This window comes from Coptis chinensis, chromosome 1, assembly GCF_015680905.1.
Source record: "Coptis chinensis isolate HL-2020 chromosome 1, ASM1568090v1, whole genome shotgun sequence".
Classification (NCBI taxonomy): Eukaryota; Viridiplantae; Streptophyta; class Magnoliopsida; order Ranunculales; family Ranunculaceae; genus Coptis; species Coptis chinensis.
This window is the reverse complement of record NC_141456.1, coordinates 69,791,257-69,800,022: the sequence shown is the minus strand read 5'-3', so window position 1 is coordinate 69,800,022 and position 8,766 is coordinate 69,791,257. Positions and strand designations below refer to the sequence as shown.

The 8,766-nt window shown below is 38.3% G+C and overlaps 1 non-coding gene across 1 annotated transcript; it reads left to right on the top strand.

Moving 5' to 3' along the window:
* Positions 1-6,732: 6,732 nt before the first annotated feature.
* On the top strand, positions 6,733-6,836 carry LOC147525083 (small nucleolar RNA R71). Its single transcript, XR_015206568.1, has one exon. It is a non-coding gene; the product is annotated as a small nucleolar RNA R71 (small nucleolar RNA).
* The last annotated feature ends 1,930 nt before the right edge of the window (positions 6,837-8,766 follow it).

Sequence of the window (8,766 nt, the reverse complement as noted above, 5' to 3'; positions counted from 1 at the left end):
AATAGTAGCTAGAGGTGTAGTGGGTGGGAAACTAGATAGACTTGTTTGTTGACGTTGCCGTGTAATTAAGTTTGTTGTTTTTCTTCGACCAGACCTTAATCTCATGCAAGACTAAGTCGAACTTAACTAAACATGCAACACTCCAAACAATTCTAATATACTAGTAGAAACCTCTAACTGGAGATGCGAGGTGTAGAAGAAAGGAATACCTGACAAGGCCCTTGCTTCTCTTATGAATAGCGGCCTTGTTTACGCGTGTTCAGTGTATATAACAAGTTAGAACACTGAAAAACTTAAAAATCGGGTTCAAAACAAACCTGTAGAAATCCGGAAAATTTTGCTTAGGGCACACGCGCCGCCAGATAGGCGCGGTCGTCGCTCCGTGTTCGATAAGTTAGCACGGTCGCCGGCTTCAAGATGAGGGCGGTCGCCGCCGTGGTCCAAGAAAATCGAGCGGTTCGGTATGAGGGGTCGGTCGTGGTCCGATAAAATCAGAGCTGGTCGCTTCGGTATGGCCGGGGCGCTGTGTGTTCCAGCTATAGATTTAGGTGCGCTCCTTATAGCGCCGGTCGCCTTCGAGTGTAATTTTTCACGGAATTTTTCAACGCTGAAACGGATAACCACAGTATGAATCAAACTAGGGTGGGTGGATGAAATGGGACTTAAAAATGACTAATTATACTATGAAAACAATGCTAAAGTGAAACTAAGATGGCAGCGGCGCCATTTGATAAAAGATAAAATTGAATAGTCTACTTACGAAATGAACGATGAACTCAAAACGTAAGTAAACTAAAACTTTCAACGTATTTATCAAAGTTTCTACTCTCAATTCTATCAAAATAGAGTGGAGTAACAAATTCGTTCCACTCCTAGTGCTCTATCATGGAATGTTTTCTAATCTAATTAGTTGGTCTTAAGTCTAATGAGAGTTTTACGAGGGGAATTATACTACGATGCAATATGAAATTGATTAGTTGAATTTAAACTACGAATGCTATGGAAATATGATTGTTTTTTAATCTAGATAAAGGATTAGAGGGGAATTGAATCCACCTCGAATCCAACTTGATAACCTAGCATAGGTTCTTGTATCTCGATTCTTACGTTCTTACGGCAAGAATTTCGAGTTCTAATCCCTAGTGTTCATGGCATTTCTACCAAAAACTAACTAGCATGTGAGGTCGTCACCCATTCTCATGGCGAATCACGACCTTCTAGAGTGGAATAGATTCTACAATGCTTCTACACTATACCACTAAGTTTTCATCAAAGCTTCATCAACCCCTCTAATGGAGGTTTTAGCCTCGAATCATCAACCCATCATTTCCCATTGAATTATAACTACACATCATATCAAAATTCTAACTTTACTAATCTAAATTAAACAATAGTTGAAATCTAATTAATTAACTAAGAATGAAATAAGAACAAGAATTTAAACTAGATTTATAAATGCAAATGACAAAAATTGAAATTGAATAATAATAACTATTTTATTTATCTATTTAAATGATGAACAATCATTCAAGGAATTAAATAAAAACAAGATATGAAACTAATTAAATTAAACTAATTAAATCTAAGGAAAACTAGATCTAGAATTAATTAATGGAGGCTACTAATCTAATCTTTAATCTAGGTCTAACTATCTACCATTAACAAAGAGTTAAGCTTTTCTTTTTATACTTTCAGATCCATGGGCTTGGAGCCATGTTTTGGGCCAGAGAATCAGGCCCAAAACCCAATTCTTTTAGTACAAAATGGTCTCTTCAGCTGCAGTTGGCTTCAATAGACCTTTTGTCCACTTTTGCTCCTCTGATTGGGTCAAGGCTTGGACCATTGGAAAGCTCTTTCTGAGTCGGTCGTTTTGACATAAGGTAGGTCCCATTCCGAGGTCTGAGTCCAAAGATATGACGCCGGAAGTTCTGGCGACTTGTGTTGTTTTACGCCCAGCGTCGACTTTTCAGCTTTTGACCGGGCTTTAGAAAGGCTTTATCTTCTTGAATCTTGGCCTTTAATCACGGAACTCCTTAGTAACCTAACCTTTGCTCCTTTATCTCGCTAAAGTGGCACATTTCTGCACATAATGGACTTTGAAGCCTGAAATGCATAAAAACACGTAATCAGTGTTAACTCTTAATTATTACTCACATAATTGGTCTAAAAGTATGATTATTAAGGGGTTAAAACTACAGTTTTAGGCTCTTATCACTTTCCTATCAGGATTTATAGTTGTTTCTAAAATCTTTTTGATTTCCCTATTATAAACTTCTACTTGTCCGCTAGTTTGTGGATGATAAGGAGTTGCTACCTTGTGTGTAACTCCATACTTTTTTACTAGAGATGCAATAACTCTGTTGCAAAAATGTGTTCCACCATCACTAATGATGGCTTTAAGAATGCCAAAACGATAGAAAATATACTCCTTAATAAAAAAATACAACTGTCTTATAGTCATTGCTACGACAAGCCATGGCCTCTATCCATTTAGACACGTAGTCCACGGCAACTAGAATATAAATGAAACCGTGGGAAATAGGGAAGGGACCCATGAAATCAATGCCCCAAACATCAAAAATTTCTACTATCATGATTGGGTTTAATGGCATCATATTACGCTTTGTGATTAAGCCCAAGTTGTCAAGTAAAACGAATACACGTCTTGCAATGCACTTGGGCATCCTTAAAAAGGGTAGGCCAATAAAATCCACATTGAAGAACTTTAGCGGCTGTTTTCATTTCACTAAAATGGCCACCACACTCTTTGTTATGGCAGAACGATAGAACTTCATTATATTCCCACTGGGGAATACAACGATGAATAATCTGATCCGCACAATACTTAAAAAGGTAGGGCTCATCCCAGTAGTATAACTTAATTCTGGCCAATAACTTCTTACGTTCATTTCTTGACCAATTATAAGGAATAACATCAGCCGCTAAATAATTTACAATGTCACCATGCCAAGGTGCTGAAAAAATAGCATACAGATGCTCATCAGGAAAAGAGTCCGGTATGGACTCAGAATCACTATCATCGTCGTTTGTAAGTCTAGATAAGTGGTTGGCAACTACATTTTTGACCCTTCTTTTGTCCTTTATTTCTAATGTGAACTCTTGCAGGAGAAGAATCCATCAGATTAATCTCTGCTTAGCATCCTTCTTTGCAAGAAGGTACCTAAGGGCTGCATGGTCGTGTAAACTAAAGTTTTAGAACCAACCAAATAAGGACGAAACTTATACAAAGCATAAATGACAGCTAAGAATTCATTTTCAGTAGTTGTATAATTCCGTTGAGCATCGTTTAAGGTTTTAATCGCATAATAAATAACAGTGGACTTATTATCTAGTTTTCGTCCCAAGGCGGACCAACTGTGATAATCACTAGCATCACACATGAGTTCGAAAGGTTTAGACCAATCGAGAGGCTGTATAATTGGTGCAGAGGTTAGGGCAGCTTTTAAAGTTTCAAAAGCCTTCTTACAATTAAAATTAAAATCAAAGATAGCATCCTTTAAAAGCAGATTAGTTAAAGGCCTAGCTATTTTCGAGAAATCTTTAATAAAGCGCCTATAAAAACCTACATGGCCTAGAAAGGCTCTAATATCACGTACAGTCCGTGGTATAGGTAGAGTCGCTATCTTATCTAGTTTGGCCTTATCTACTTCGATGCCATCACTAGATACAATGTGACCTAGTACTATGCCCTTTTTCACCATAAAATGACACTTTTCCCAATTTAAAACGAGGCTCTTTTCTTCACACCGTGTCAAAACCTTAGACAGGTTAGACAAGCAATCTGTGAAGGAGTCTCCATAGATAGAAAAATCATTCATGAAAACTTCCATAATGCGCTCTACCATGTCACTAAATATATGAAGCATACACTGCTGGAAGGTACCAGGAGCATTACAAAGGCCAAAAGGCATTCGTTTATAGGCATACGTTCCAAAGGGACACATGAATGTAGTCTTTTCTTGGTCATCAATATCAATAATAATCTGAAAATAGCCAGAGTAGCCATCCAGAAAATAATAAAAAGCATGACCAGCTAGACGTTCGAGCATCTGATCTATAAAAGGTAAAGGAAAGTGATCCTTTTGTGTCATAGCATTTAAACGTCTGTAATCAATACAGATTCTCCATTTCATAGGACCTTGTGTGAAAACATAGTCACCCTTAGCGTTACGTACCATGGGAACCCCCGATTTCTTAGGAACTACATGAATGGGTCTTACCCATTCGCTATCGGAGATTGGGTATATGATACCCGCATCGAGTAATTGTAAGACTTCTTCCCTAACCACCTCTTTCATAGCAGGGTTCAAGCGACGCTGAGGTTCGCGAGAAGTCTTCGCGTTATCCTCCAAATGGATACGATGAGTGCAAACATTAGGGTCAATTCCCTTAATGTCGGCTAGGGACCAACCAATCGCAAACCGATGTTCCCTAATCACCCTGATTAAACGTGTTTCTTCATCCTTAGATAACAGAGATGATATAATTACCGGATGACTACCATCCGGATCAAGTTGAATATATTTTAACTCCGGGGGAAGAGGTTTAAGCACCGGGGTGGAAGGAAAGTCAATAGTTGTTTCGTCAGGGTCCTCATCTTGCGTAATGAATACTTGCTTAGGTAGCAAGTCTTCATACTGAGTATATGGAGCAACCGAAGGGTCTACAATTGGTGTAGACTCAAGGATGGTGTTGACTTCCTCTAAGTAGGAGTCATTTACAAAATCTGAAGTTCCAAAAAAAGGAATTTATACATATGGTTTTCGGGAAACGTGTTATTAAAATAATCTTGAGCTAAGCTTTCAATCATGCTAACCTCCCCATCTATAGACGATTCTGGTAACTGTTTCATCATTTTAAAAACATTTACCTCAATAGAAAGATGGCCAAAAGATAAGGACATCTTACCATCGCAGCAATTTATAAGCGCATTGGCAGTTGCCAATAAGGGGCGCCCTAAGATGATCGGAACAGAGTTGTTAGCGACTTCTGAATCAAGGATAACAAAATCAGCAAGATAGTAGAAATCATGAACCTTAACAAGCAGGTTTTCCACTACACCCTTAGGATACTTTATAGACCTATCCGCTAACTGCAACGTCATTTTTGTAGGTTGCATTTCTTGTAGACCTATTTGTTTATACAATTAAAACGGGAGTAAGTTAACACTAGCCCCCAGGTCTAATAAAGCGGTCGTCGTGTGGGATTCTCCTAAGGTGCATTTTACAGTAGAACGACCAGGGTCCTTGTACTTAACAATTCCATTATTTTTTGATAAAGTTGGGAACTGTTCAGTTAGAAAGGCGTCTTTAGGTATATTGGTCTTGCGCCTAGTAGTGCACAGCTCCTTAAGAAACTTAGCGTGGTTAGGTAGTTTTTTAATAGCTTCGAGAAAAGGAAGGTTTATCGTTAGATTTTTGAAAATGTTCCTAATCTCCTCAAACTTTGTATCCCTGGTTAGCATGGCTAATTTCTGGGGAAACGGTGGCTTCTCTCTATATTTAACGTATGGCTCAACTGGATGTCTAACCTTGGGTATTTGTTTCTTAGGTTGGGGTTTAACTGGTACCTCTACAGTGGTAGGCTCTTCAGTTTCTATTTCGGTATCTAGTTCGATATCCGGTGTAGGGACTACTGGTGGGGTAACTATAGGCATAGTTACTTTGTTATCAACCACTTTACCAGAACGGAGAGTGGTGATGGCATTTAGCGCACTTACGGTTGTAGTTTTCGTACTAGTATTACCGTTTACCTTAAAGGCTATGTTTGTTGTTTTAAGGTTTGATATTGCTTAACCTGGAAACACGCCTTTTGGTTGGGCTTTCTCTTGGGCTAACTGTTGTATGCCCTGATTTATGGATTGTAAGATCTGTTGGTTTGATTGAGTCATTGATTGGAAAAGTTGTTGGGTAACCTGTATAAAGGTGTCGAAACGATCTGGTTGTGTAGGTGTAGTAGTCACAGGTGGTGCGACTGGAACTATCTCACGTTGATTATTTATGGGCGGGGTGTGATAGTTATTATTGTTAACCGGAACGATACCTCTATTGGTATTATAACTATTATAATTACCCTGACCTTCTGCTTGACCTTGTCGTGGTTGCGCTTGGTTGTTATAATTATTATAATTCCCCTGACCTTGTCCTTGTCTAGGTGGAGCTTGGTTATAATTGTTTGCTTGCCTAACATTTTGGTTATTAAACCCTGGAGGTGTAACTTGTTGATTGTTTCGCCAACTAATGTTGGGATGTTGTCACCATGGGGCATTAGGAATAGGATAGCTATTAATGGAGCAAACATTATCTTGCTCTGATTGTTGTTGTTCATAGGTGAGAGGACAATAGGAGTCAGGGTGCTCAGGACTCAAACAGAAATTACATGGGTTGGAGTTGACATTCATGACGGGGATAGGCTTTTGTTGAACAGAAATAGCCTCTACCTTTTTAGTTAGAGATTCAATTAAATTTTTAAGTTCTGGATTGGGTTTCATCTCAAACATATCGTGCCTTAAGCTGTTGAAGCGGTAGACCGGCAGCCGGGGGATATCATCACTACCCCAATTATTATTGCGCTTTAGTTTGATCTTTTAAAAATTTGTAAGCCTCCGAGGCTCCTTTACTTAGGAAACTACCCCCATTCATTATGTCAAGGACTTTTTTATGGTGGTGTAGAAGTCCTTTGAAAAAGGCACAAACTAACGTGCCTTTCGCTAGGTTATGATGTGGACATTCTATAAGGAGATCGGTGAAACGATTCCAAGCCTCTGAAAATGATTCATGAGGATTTTGTCGAAAGAAATAAATCTTGGAAAGCATCTCATCCATCTTTAGGGGTGGGTAAAAATGTTCCATAAATAGTGAACAAGTTTAGCCCACGAGTCCATGAGAATTAGGGCTTTGGGCATTTAACCAAGGCGCCTTTATCGACTAAGGTGAAGGGAAATACCCTCGGTTTAATTTGTTCCGCACCAACCGTAGGATGGTGGAATGTTGTAAGGACTTGTTCAATCCTACGCATGTGCTGATAAGGGGTAACAAATTAAATATGTTTGGGGGGATTCGAAAATCCCCCACTGGGTCTGCTAGAACGATGCAAGATTTAGGGTTGTCGCTCAAGGCTTTGTAAAAGTCGGAGAGAGGAGTCTCTCTTTCTTCAGCCATTATGTCAGGTGTGGTGTGTGGAATAGTAGCTAGAGGTGTAGTGATTGGTATACTAGATAGACGTGTTTGTTGACGTTGACGGTTAATTACGTTCGGTGTTTTTCTCCGGCCAGACCTTAATCTCATGCAAGTCTAAGTCTAAACACGACAACACTCCAAACAATCTTGATATTCTAGTATAAACCTCTAACAGAAAATGCGAGGTGTGGAAGAAAGGAATACCTGATTGCGTCCTTGCTTCGCTTATGAATAGCGTCTTGTTTACGCGTGTTCAGTGTATATAACAAGTTAGAACACTGAAAACTTGAAGAAATGGAAAGTTTGAAACAAACCTGGGGAAATCGGACAATTTCAGCAGAGGGTGCAGGTGTGCTCTGTTTGGGCGCAGGTGCGCTCCGTGTAAGTTCAAGTTATAGTGTTTGAGTGCGGGTCGCGCTCAGGGTTCCAGGCGTTTGGGTGCATGTACGCTCCGTTTGGGCGTAGGTGTGCTCGTGTAATTTTTCGAGGAACTTTTCAATGCTGAAATGGACAACCACAGTATGAATCAAACAAGGGTGGGTGGGTTTAATGGGACTTAAAAATGACTAATTATACTATAAAACCAAAGCTAAAGGGAACTAAGATGGCAGCGGTGCCATTTGATAAACGTAAAAAGATATAGTTTACCTACGAAATGAACGATAAAACTCAAAACGTAAGTAAAACTATAACTATTTTCATATATCTAATTTATCAAAGTTTTCTACTCTCAATCAAATTAAGATATAGTGGAGTAGGAAGTTCGTTCCACTCCTAGTTCTTTAGCATGCGATGGTTTCGTGTCAACTAATCAATCATAAGTCTAGTGAGAGATTTACGAGGGGAATTCTATACTACGAGGTGAATTCAAATAACAAGTTACGAATAACGAAATGAGAGAATGCTAAGTGAATCTAGATAAAGAATTAAAGGGAATTGAATCCACCTTAACTTCGACTTAATCCTACTAACAAAGAGACTAAATTAAGTGATCCAAATTGAATGCTTCACATATCAAAATAGTAATTCTAATCCCTAATTATACATGGCATTTCTACCAATTCATAACTAGCATGTGAGCGATTAAACCCATTCTCTTGGTGAATTAATCGTTTCTAGAGTGGAATAATTATCACGACGATTTCTAAGTTTAACAAAGATCAAGCTTCATCAAGGCTTCTTCAACCCCTCTAATGGAGGTTTAGCCTTGATTCATACAACTATCATTTCCCATTGAATTAAAACTAGACATCATATAAAAATTCTATCTTTATGCAATTTGTCTAAACATTAATTGAAATCTTAGGTAATAACTAGGAAATGAATAACAAGTAATAAAGGAATTTAGAAATAATTGTAAATGACAAAAATTGAAATGAGCAAGAATCTACTATTTTATTTATCTAATGATGAGAACAATGATTTAAGAGTTTAATCTAAAACAAGAATTGAATTAAGACTAACTTAATTAAAAACAATTAAAACTAGATCTAGAATTATCTATAGTTTTGGGTCTAATTAGCTACCATTAACAAAGAGCTAAGCTTTTGTTTTTATATGCTTCAGA